The sequence below is a fragment of the Lolium perenne genome, chromosome 1 (genome assembly GCF_019359855.2).
Source record: "Lolium perenne isolate Kyuss_39 chromosome 1, Kyuss_2.0, whole genome shotgun sequence".
Lineage (NCBI taxonomy): Eukaryota > Viridiplantae > Streptophyta > Magnoliopsida > Poales > Poaceae > Lolium > Lolium perenne.
In genome coordinates this window covers 203,615,073-203,627,383 of record NC_067244.2, presented here as the reverse complement: position 1 = coordinate 203,627,383, position 12,311 = coordinate 203,615,073, and the positions used below count along the sequence as shown (strand labels likewise).

The following is a 12,311-nucleotide window of genomic DNA, read 5'->3' as shown; positions in this document are numbered from 1 at the left end:
ATACGCCGACACGCACGGGCAGGGTATCGAGCCGAATTCCGCCCGCCTCGGTCGGCACCGGTCCTCGGCTCCGGTTTCGACCGGCCAGCCCGGTCCCAGTGCCCGGCTGACCGGCTCCCAGACCGGCCGTGTCCGAGTCTGTCTCGACCAGATCTATTCTGGGTCGGTTATTTTCGTACTTTTTGGACCCGAGGTCGTCCCGGACGCCTATATAAGTGCCCAGGACGCCCCACAAGTTGCTTGAGACCACGTTTAAGATAAACCCTAGTTCTTAGTTGTTTGCTCTGCAAAACTATTGAATCCCCTACACCATATTTTTTGATATTGTGTAGATCCTTATAAAGTCTTGTGTGATCAGCTGTTCCATTGGGAATTAGACGGTTGCAACTTACCGCTTCGTGGTCGGCGGCTACGTGCGCAAGTGTGTGGAGTTGCGAATATCTTGCAGGGTTGAGAGCTGTTGCATTGGCGACAGGGACCAATCGAGAGATCTCGTTGCGTCATACAAGTTATCATCCACTACATCGTCGTGTTCCTCCGCTGCTATCACCCCATGATCATCATCACCACCGTTGCTTACTGAGAAGATCGGGCCATCCCTTATCACAAGGGAGTCTGTCCTCCATCAGTATCCTCGGTTTCGCCAGTCGAAAGCTTGGAGGGAGACATGAGCTTGGCGAGGGCCGCGAAGATATCTCCAGATTTGCACAAGTTGGAGCCATATTGGCTGAATGCCGTTGCCGGTAACTTGATCCCCGCAGTTGGTGGCTGAGCCTCTGTCTGTGCCGATTGAACCGATTTGTGTTTCGGCCCCACTGCCGTGGATGGGGGCTTGGGTTCCTCCGCTTTGTCTTTCCTGTTGTGTTTGCCTCTTTTCCCGTTCCAGCCATCCATAATCAGTGTGTTATGTACTTTCCCTCCGACCGGCGGTGGTTAATTGGATCGCAGCCCATCAGGTAAAATCCTTTTCCCCCTTTTTAATTACTTTCCCTTTTCTCTTAATAGTTTGGTATTTTTGAATTAACATTTTTTAAAATAGATATTATTTTTTCCAAATTGTAATTGTTTCTAAATTTGAACGTTTTTATTTTTATTAAAAATTGAATATTTTCAAATTATTCAAATTAAAATATTTATGTAAATCCATTTATTTTTCAATTTGAACCTTTTTCTGTTTGATTTTTCCAATTTGAATTTTTTCAAACCTAAACATTTTTTTAATTTTGAACTATTTTTTAACACGAGCATTTTCCAAAAAAATCATTTTATTTTGAACATTTTAAAATTTAAACATTTTTTAAATCAGCACATTTAAAAAATATATTTTTTAAAATTTATGTGCTGCATTGGAAGTTAGCAAATAAATTTGTGATTTCCACCAGTCAAGAAATGATGCTTCCAAATTTTGGGAAAAAATGTACACTTCCAAATTCTAGATGGAGAATTGGTTAATATACAACTACTGAAGAAAGCAGAGAGAATTGAACAACATGTAGGCAGATTGAGCTAATTTTGGAATAAACATGCCATTAGTCCATCAGTCGCTCGAGCAATAGTGTACAACCTCTGTGCATTCCTGCACCGATGTTTCCAAATTAACTTATGCATTAAAAGAATTTTGTTACAATCACACCTACTCTATTGGCATGCTGAAAATATATAATAGACGTTCCACCTCTAACCAATATTTCGAATAGAGAAATACAACTTTTAAAGTACCTGGTTTACAGTACAGAGTAAGAACTCCATAATAGTAGAATACATGATCAATAAGGGTTGAAAATGCACCGAGAAGGTGAGATACAGAAAGAAAATGTATTGATTTCTACTACATTTGATGGAATGGAGCATAATATTGTGAATGTACGAGCACTCAACAGACATAGCTCCATGTAGGTTTGTTCGCCAAAAATCTACTCAGCAATTTAAACCTTACGGTCGAGAACCACCTGTTGGCTGGAGCACGCAGCTCTGTACAAAAACAACATGCAACTATTTATACATTATGTTTATTAGACCAAGGATGGCTATTTGCCGGAGTGTATTAATAGAAGCCAGAGCAATGAATAAAATAACTGAAATTCCTAGTTCCATACGATTTACTATCTAGCAGATAAACATATGTATGAGTTCAATATCTTTTTTTAAAACATATTAACATACCTCAATTAGTAGGCCACAAACTACAGAAAACTAATTTTGAAGAAATGATCACATAACATTAGGCTTTAAGCCTTGACAGATGACGATATTCCTTGTTTCCATCCAACCTCACAACCGTCGTAATGGTACTGTTTTACCTTGCAGAAAACATTTTTTTCGAGAAAATGCAAAGGACTCTTTGTGTTTCATTTCATTAAAGAGAAGAAGTTGTTTACAAGCCTTATAGGAGGTGGTTTACAGGTTCCGAACCAAAAAAACGCCTAGTGCATGTCCCAGGTTGTTGGCATAGCAACGCTAAAGCCTATAGCTCCCGCTCTTGCCCACAGCGAAGCCTCCTCCTTGATCTTGCTCATCAGATCGGCGACAGAGGGTCGGCCCCTTTCAAAGACGCAGTCGTTCCTGTGCTTCCGTATGATCCATGGCAGGAGCAGCGCGGCAGACCCCAGACCCTTGCGCAGAGGCTTCGGAACTGCATGCATTGCATCGTCAAACCAGGTGAAATACTGAAAGTTTGTTAATGGTACTGTTTTACCTTCCAGAAATCTGGGTTTCTTACCGTTAATACTAAAAGTTTGTTACTAATTATGTGTGAAGCGAGGAAGGGAAGGAGACCCATCTAACGACTGTTTTTTTATAAATTGCAGTACATATACAGTAGCAGTAAAACTGCAGAGGAGCCGTGCTCAACATTTAGCGGGCTAAACATTCATAGCACTGGAGAGCAATAAAGAGAACATTTAATATTTACAATAAAGAAAGATGCACACTCCATCTTTACTTTGTTCATCCTTGAGATTGAATCTGTGTAATATCCCAAACTGAATAATTTGAAGTCAAGGACATCACTAATTTAATGGCAAGCTGGAAACCAAAAGTAACAAACTGAAAGAGGATGAATACTCATATAGACGGTAGTAAAATAATACCTCTAGTCCCAAAAAATTGACGCACAGCTAGCCTAACTGTCGTGCACGTACAGGCCTCCCTCCGCGTCGATTAAATCCGACCGGAGGGAGTAGTAAGGAGTTAATAGATTGAGATAAGATCATAAGAGGCTAGGCCAGCAAAGAGAAAACCTGAAGACAGATAACTCCCTAACCAGGAAGACAGTGTGAACCAGGAGATGGCCAACCTAACCTTATAATTTGTCCAATATTTCAATATTTGTTTTCCAGATGGTTTGACAAATCTGTGACAAAGGCTCTTTGCATTGTTGGAAAACGCAGAATATATTACTTAATTGCAGAAAAGACTGAAATACTGAATTTAGCTACTGAGATCAAAGACATGCGTTTTCCTTCCCTTTTCCACTGGTTAGTTGGTGAAGACTTAAAGAAAAATGCAAACCGAATGAAAGATTCTAGGTAGACATATTGAAAAGTTCTTTCAAATCAACGTTAATCTAGATAAGATACATAATCATTTATACAGATGATTGGATGTGTGAACTGAATATTAGAATTATATAGCATAAAAAGGAGAAATATGGAAGCAGTCCTCACAAAAAGAGAGATTCTTACCTTCTTTTGAAGAAAATGCAAAGGTGAATAGGGGTTGGTCTACCCATCTGACTTGTAGTTTTCATCCAAAACTAAAGATCACAGTAGGTACAAAGAAAAGAAATGGATAAATTGTTGTAAAAGCAACTGAGGCAATGGAATTGGGAGCATATAGACCAGAATGAGCCGTTTAGAAGGCAAGTGCATACAAATTAGTGACTATAGAAAAAAGGCCACTTACCTCCATGTCATGACTTAGTTTAATACCACATATTTAGGTATATTTTTGTGTGCATCTAATGTGCACATCAAACCAAACACAAATCCTTTCCTCGTAATGGATGCTTCAAATCATCAATGAAACAGGAAACTTAAGTAGATGACGACCAAATAAAGTTGTAGAAGAACAGAGCTACAATGCTATAACTCTGCACAACTCCTACTAAGGCGCAGGGCCAAAACTTACACGCTTCTTCAGAAGTACAGGCAACAAACGCTTCAAGTAACATTGTGGAGTACATTTCCTGGGGACACGCATTTTATATGGGCTTAATTGTCTGTGAGCTTTCATAAACAATACTGAGATGTGTAATTTAGCCACTGGATGACTGGAACCATGTTGAAGTCTAATGGAGAAGAAATAAAATGACAAGTTACAAGTCATACTACCTATTTCCTTGGCATGTCATAAACACGAACAATTTACATTTCTGCACCAAGTAATGATGCACGAATATCTCCTATTTCCCTTTTTATGAGCTGCATACTAAAATTGCATGAATGATTGGTGATACCACCACACTCGTGACATATGGTATATAGTAACAAATTTGCCAAGTTGTTAGAAATCGTACATTTATCTGATATATAGTTTTTCTTTTCTATGTCACCAATGCTCAGCTTGCTCTGAACTTTTAACCATTTGTGTTTGCCTAGGACTGCAACATTTACATCACCGGAGCTGCAGAAACTGTTGGCCTATTCACAGACAAGAAACTAAACCCGTGTAACATGCTAGCGACAAAATAACAGGAAATCTTTTTAGAACGCTATAGTATAAGATGAGAACATTTTGGCATTAAGGGAAATATTAGTGAATTGTGCTACTGTAACAACAAAATAGAATTTCGCGCAAAATAAAACATGTGAGATTGAATATGGCAACTAAAATAGCCAGAAAGAAAAACACGAAGCAGAACAAACACATTCCCATGAACTACGGGCAAGGAAGCTGATACTACAAGCTCTTCACGAAACTACTGGAGAAGCAAACTGAGTCCACCCTTATTGGGCTAGAGGGTAGAGGAGAGGCTGTACAGTTCCAGTGCAAGATCTATGTACACCAGAGGCTGCACATCTATCTAGCTAGTCTGGATGGGTCAAAGTTCATCAGTTGCTACCACATACAACACTTGTATTTAAAGTCAGGTCTGCATAACTTAACTCTCTTTCAGCTGGAAAATAACCCAAATAATCCGAAAGAATCTCCTCCAGCTCAGAATCCTCCTGCTTGACCAAAGAAACGCCATCAGCCTTGGTGTCAACCGGTTCCCCTGTTGCAGCAGGTTCATCTTCAGGAATCATTTCTTCTCTGACAGTGTGCCTTTTGAGGGTTTAAGTTCAGATAGAATGTATCATATCAACTGTGGATGTCTCCTTCCAAAAACTGGTACCTTCCTGGGAGCAAATCTTTGTGCTTATGGTATATCCCTTTCCTTGAAAAAAGAGATATCAACTGGGAAATAGTTGAAGTTTCAAGCGACATGCTTTTCCCATCAAGTATGGACATATAATTTATGGCCCTGACTATTTCATCTTTTTGAAATAACTTTCTGATGATAATATTTAACATACGCGAGTTGGAAGCACAACTACTTGTCTCCATTGATGAATATATATTGTCAGCTTCTTCTGCCAACCCTTTTTCTATAAGGTTTGACATCATCGTAGTGTAGGTTACAACATTACGTGCCAATCCCTTGGTTGGTATTGCAGCAAACAAATTCTTAGCTTGCTCTATTCTCCCAACATTAAACATTGCATCAATTATAATATTGAGAGTTATAATATCAAACTTAAGGTTCATTGCTCGCAATTTCTCAAACAACATTATTGCTTCATCTGCACAACCATTTTTGCAAAGCCCACTGAGAATTATATTGTATGTACCAATGGACAATCTCACTCCACTTTTGTCCATCTCATGGAACTTTTCCTTTGCAGCAACGGTTCTACCAGCCTTAAATAATCCATCCATTATGATGTTATAAGTAAGAGTATTCGGTTTAGCTGCCATACCTGACATTTCTCTGAATAGAGTCAATGCAGCATCCACCATTCCAGCTTTAAAGTATCCATCAATAAGTGTATTGTACGTAATTGCATCAGGATCAATGCCAACCGATACCATATCATCACATACTCTGGATGCTTTCTGCATCTTGCCAACTAAGCAGTATCCATCAATCAGTGAATTGAATGTGATAACATCGGGCTTCTCACCTATATGTTTCATACAGTCAAAGATATCTTGTGCATCTGTTGCCCTTCCTTCTTTGCATAGGTTGTTTATCATCGAGTTAAAGAACACGACACCAGGACAACGGATGCCTTTTCCCATCATTTCATGAACCAATTCTTTAGCCCTCACTAAATCACCATGTGTACAATAACCCTGAACAAGGCACCGATAAGCCTGTGCATCCGGTTGTACCCCAATATTAATCATCTGGTTGAATTGTTGAATAGCATCATTCATCCTGCCCTTTCTGCAAAACGCATATATCATGGATGAATAGGTTACAACATCCGGTTTCACTCCCTGTTTCTGGATGTCTTGAAAGATAAGAAAGGCCTCATCCACCAATCCACACTCGGCATGTGCATTGACCAATATGCTGAAAACATATTGGTCAGGTACAATACCTTCTCGCAGCATCAAGTTGTAGAGATTATTCATATCAACAAGGCATCCTTCTGTAGCGTACCCATGAAGCATGGTAGAGTATGCCACGACATTAGGTTTGAGGCCCTTGGCAACCGCGCAATCCAGAATTTGTCTAGCTTCTTTGCTTCTTCCACGCTTGCACAACACATCAATCATGGAGCTATATGTAAAGACATTAGGAACAACGCCCTGCTGTACCATTTCATTGAATAGGTTGCTTGCTGTGCTGAATTTACCCTCCTTTAAGAATCCATGGATGACCGTGGTATATGACACCACGTTAGGGGAGCAGCCACCTCGTTGTTTCGCCATCATCAGAAGCAGGTCGAGCGCACGCTGGCTCCTGCTATCATCACAAAAGCCTTTGATAACTGTGGTGTATGAGAAGACATTAGGCACGCATCCCAGACCCGTCATCCTGTGAAGCAGCACGTCCGCAGCCTCATCTGTCCGCTTTGCGTGGCAGAGGACCTTGAGGAGGGTGCCGACAATAACGATGTCTGCCTTGAGGCCCGTCCTGAGGAAGCGGCCGAAGAAGGCGAGCGCTAGGTCTGGCTGCCCCGCGCGGCAGCAGCAGTCGAGCAGGATGCTGTACGTCCAGACTGTGGGCGGCGCCACCAGGGCATGCGGTCGAAGAGGGCGACGACGAGCGAGAGGCCGTCGCTGCAGGCGGGGGAGGCCGGCGCGCGGGCGACGGCGGCGAGGAAGCCGTTCAGGGCGCGCTCGGGGACCGGAGAGGCCTGCCGCAGCAATTCGTCGAACAGGTGATGTGCATCGTCTGGGCTTAGCGTCCCGGAACGTACGCGCTCCGTGGCGGCGGCAAGGGCGATGTGGGGAGCTCGGCGTGAGGGCGGCGAGGTGGAGGTGGAGGAGGAGCGCCGGAGGAGGGACGTCGGAGCGGCCGAGTTGAGGCGAGTCATGGGTTTCGGCCGCTGGTCTGCGGCGCGGCGAGTTGAGCAGAAAATGGATCTGTACTTCTGTAGGGCGGGCTCACAACAATTGCATACTGACATCTTTAGGAACTAGTTTGATGGATTTCAATATTACCTCCAATTTTAAGTTCTTTTTACTGGGTTGATTCCAATATTACCTCAACTTAAAGCAGCTAGTAGATAACATTTCGAAAGAAAAATACTGTAGTATCTAGTCGAATAAATTTAGCAAATAGATGATTTTTCAACACTCCACCGAATTTCTGCGATGGGGCGTGTACCCAGATGATGTAACGTACCAGTATCTCTTTTATTGTGGATGTGTGTATGTGTTTAACGTGTCTGTAATTTTACGTGAAGAAAAACATATGTTGTGAAAAAACATATGTTGTGACTTACGGAAAAAACAAAGAGTGTTGTAAAAAAAATGTTAGAGTAGCTAATTTGGTTTTTCCAAGGTCTCCTTCTCCTGAAGTTTCTTTTGTGAGAACGTAAAACATGTAGTCGTGCAAGAAATTTTAGCTTCTCTTTGAAATTCCAAATGTTTTTTAGGCAGGGGCGTGTATAGCCAGGATCCATTTTGAATTTCCGTATTTGTAAACATATGTCTCTTTCAAGTATGGTAGAAAATCCACCCTTTTCAGTATTCTAAACTAATGGAGCGAGATATATAATACATGCAACTCAAGAACAAGTGGTACCTAACTCGAGATTTCCAATGCTTATCCTATTTGCACGATCAGACAAATCTCAGCAAATGAAATTCCCTGACAAAAACCCAAAATCTAATTCTTGCCTGGGCACCGCCGTGTCTTACGTGGTGCTCCCTCGTCTGGCACGTCGGATCGCGATCGAGCGGATGGAAAAGAACCGACGCAAACGTCCAAACCAGCGACGGCCTCATTTAGTCATTTTCCTTTTCTTTTTCGTTGTCTTAGGAAATTGGCTCCACCGGGTTCATCCCCTCCCACCCCCTCGCACACGAGCGCTCTGCTCGATCTCCACCGCCGAATCAATCTCGTCGTCGGCGAGAAATCCAATGGGAAGCCCCGGTGTAGTGTTCCTGGTCGGTTCGATTAGTGGTGGAGGAGCTTCGACGGCAGATCAAGGCATCTGGCGGCGGGGGTCGCCGTGTTGGGCCTGCGAGGGTTCCTTCGGCGGCACGACGTTCCCAATTCTATACTTCTGAGGTGGTGCGGGCGTCGGAGGAGGACTTGGTGGAAGGGATTCTGCCGCGCGGCACCGCAAATCGACGCTACTGTGGCGGGGCGGCCGTCGGCTGAGGGGTGGTTGAAGGAGAGCAATAGCGGTGTGGTGCTGGTGAGTCCTTTGATCCCTCTCGTTTCTAACGCCATTGGTGCTTTGGGGCTGGCGTTCTGCTCGATGCGAGCTCGATTTCACCTCCGGTTTTGGTCACGGGGCGCTGAATCGTTCTGTTCTCATGGTGGTGCTAGTCTAGTACGACTGCGCTCTTTCTATTGTAGTTATTTGTGTTCAGTAATAGTGTGCTCGTCTAGTATCCACGGGAGATTTTCATTTTGCAGTGAAGTAACGTTCGTGTTCTTACTCTGTTAGGGATCAGATAACTATGTTGGAATTTGGTCTCTGTTTTCCGGACTGCATAGTATGCTCATGTGTATGTAATAATCTACACATACGGTGTATTACTTAATCTGTCAAGTTGGTGCTACTATGCTCTTTTTGCATCAGTATATACAGTATGTTCATGGAAGAACTGCGCCCCATTCCTATGTCCATGCCTACTGATGACACTGCATTGATCTATGTCGAAGTTTACTAGGAGAAAGGTAAAACAAGTGCCCACAATTTAGCTGAACTAGCTATTCGGTTTGAACCTGCAACCTTTGGCTGGCTCCAGTGTCAACTGTTATCTTCGATTTCGTTGTGGACAATTCTGTACCTTGAATGTGAGTAATATATGAGCTTTCCCGCTCTAAAAGAAGTATCTTCATGGAGTATAGAGTAGTAGTTTTTAGTTTTGGGTTTTAGTAGCAGGATGTATGTTTTTGGGAATATATACATCCTAAGACTATGGTCGTAATATAGTATATATGCTGCTCATAGGATGTATTTTTTATGCCGTAGGTTGCTTTTGTAGTCCGATACCCCCTTCCTTTTATTGTGAGCAGCATAGTGATTTTTGGGATACTTTTACTCCCTCCAGCCCTTAATACTTGTCGTAAATTTAGGCAAAATATAGGATACAATGTTCTAAGTTCATTGAACCTACGACAATTATTTAGGGCCGGTGGGAGTAGTGTTTCTTTTTCAAGTTTTGCTGTCATATAATTGGCCCACTCCCCATATACACTAGCTACCACCTCCAATTGGTGAAGTGTGCATCTTGGGTGTTGTATATGTATTTTTTTCTCGAATCTGCAATACCTGGTGATTAGGATGTATGCTATTTTCGTAGTATATGCACTTATTCTAGTTAAATACATGCAATTATGTTATTAACATGGGTTTGTATATTATTTTTTAATAGGATGTAATTATTGTTCTTGAAATACATGCCATCGTGTTACAAATTGCAGTTGGAGGTTTCACATTTTCGTAGAATGTATCTATTTTATCATGAGACATTATGACATGTATAGCTCAACATGACTGTAATTTCTATGGTTTACATTTATCTATATACTTTTTTATGAGGTCGTCATGAACCACATGTAAATCTATAGCCGGACTGTAATTTTCATTGTTCTTACATGTACTATATACACTAATGCATGTTACCTCATGGGTCACATTAATGTAGCTTATTACTGTTTTTTCGCGATGCGTATGTAACTTTTATTAACCTATGTATGCAGGCAGTAACTTTTACTGTAAACCTCGTATATAGACTGTAACTTTTCAGTAAACCTATCTATCTAAAATGTAACTTTTTAGTCAGCTTATGTATGTATAGGTTGTAACTTTTTTGGTGAACTTATAATGTATATAGGTACGTAGGTTGTAACTTTTTTGGTGAACTTATGTATATAGGCTGCAACTTTTCTTGTGTTCAGCAGTCGATAATGTTGGCCCTATTTCAACTACAGTATCTGCAGATGGACCTCTGTTCCTTCTAGCAGCATGCACCGGGGCTTTAACTTATTCTTCCCTTGGTGCATGATCTTGACTTTGATCCTCCTCAAAATTTGTACATCTGCGTCATCCAGAATTGGAACATTTAGGTACAGACCAGCACAAGGATAGTTGGACTCCGTACCTACAATAGATAGAACAATTATATAGAAGCTAATTTGCATGTTACATAAGCAAGTTCATTTGCATACCCAACAACTAGCATGAATTTTCTCTTTTAACTTGTTCAAGTATGCAAAGTTACAGCTACTACGCTATTTTTTACCGGCTAACAAAACAATGACTAACTTTTGTTTCTGATATTTCTTACAGTTCAGGCAAACAGAGCTCATGCTATGAAGATCTCATGGTGCCTACAATTTGAGTAAGCATGAAACCTCAAGGAAATTGTACATGATGTTTTTGATCCAGTTTTCTGCTAGAATTTTTTCTGGATCTTCCATGTTGTTCGAGTGGTGGTTCAAAGTTGTGATGCTCACAAACTTATGAAAACACATGCTCTTGCTCATATTTCTCATAGCAGAACATTTTTTTACATCCTAGTATGCACATCACTTCCAGCTATTGTATGTTTACAATGAGGCAATTTCATTTTCCAATCATGGAATATTTTGTTACATCAACAATTTTTACATTGAACCTGGCTTGTAGAATAAAATCTATTTATACCGATCTGGATGTGCAGAAGTAATTTTACCTTCCTCAGGTTCTTGCACAGCAGTAGGAATGGAGACTTGTTCTACTCCTTTTCCGGTTTATTTGCTCTTTTGCTTGTAGTTTATGGTGTATATGTTCTACTCGTATGTGTCTGACGGGGTCTGTATTTTCTTGAGCATCTCCCAAGCCTGGCACGCGCTCCCGCACGAAAAGAAAACCAGCAGGGAAATGGACCAGATCGTCTTGCTATTTTTGGAACATGTCGCTTTCACCACGCGGGACCACTTTCTATTTCTGGAAATTGTCATGTTCAGGGGCACCCTGTAGCGCTAAATAGTAACCGTGCACTGTGTAGCAGCCCCCAGACAAAAATTATTTCCACTTTATCGTTCACTAAGGCAATTTTGATGAAGTATACTTCGAGGGACAACATTTGAGGGGGCAATGGCCGCAGATGTTCAAATATGTAACTCATGACAAATCTAGTGACTAAATAAGAGTGCAATTGGTCTTTGTGATGTTCAAATATTTGCTCTTTGTGATGGAAACAAAGATCGAAGGAAAGCGTGTTGAGAAGTTAGCTAGCACCTTTGGGTTTGCCGGAGGATTTGCTGTTTATAGTGTTGGTCTAAGTGGTGGAATTGGTATTTTCTGGTCATATTCGGTTACAGTCGACTTGAAGAGTTTTAATGCACATCATATTGACGTGATGGTGCAGGACAAAAATGGATCTATCCCTCCCTGGAGGTTCACAGGAATTTATGGTGAGCCGAGGCGTGAGAATAGACATAACACCTGGACGTTGATGAGACGTCTTCATGCGCTCCGAAATAGCCCGTGGCTATGTTGTGGTGATTTCAATGAAACATTACATGCTACTGAACATTTTAGTGAGCACCCTAGAGATGAATGGCAGATGAGAAATTTCAGAGAAGCAGTGGAGGATTGTGAACATCAAGATTTGGGTTTTTCAGGTCTGCATTATACCTGGGATAATAG

General features: G+C 41.5%; 1 long non-coding RNA gene and 1 pseudogene across 1 annotated transcript; one reads left to right on the top strand and one right to left on the bottom strand.

Annotated features, from left to right (window-relative positions):
- Positions 1–2,343: 2,343 nt before the first annotated feature.
- LOC139832791 (uncharacterized) lies at positions 2,344–7,599 on the bottom strand (annotated as a pseudogene).
- An 846-nt stretch (positions 7,600–8,445) lies between these two features.
- Positions 8,446–11,838, top strand: LOC127319858 (uncharacterized). The gene is made up of 2 exons (XR_011747245.1): positions 8,446–8,861; positions 10,968–11,838. It is a non-coding gene; the product is annotated as an uncharacterized lncRNA (long non-coding RNA).
- The last annotated feature ends 473 nt before the right edge of the window (positions 11,839–12,311 follow it).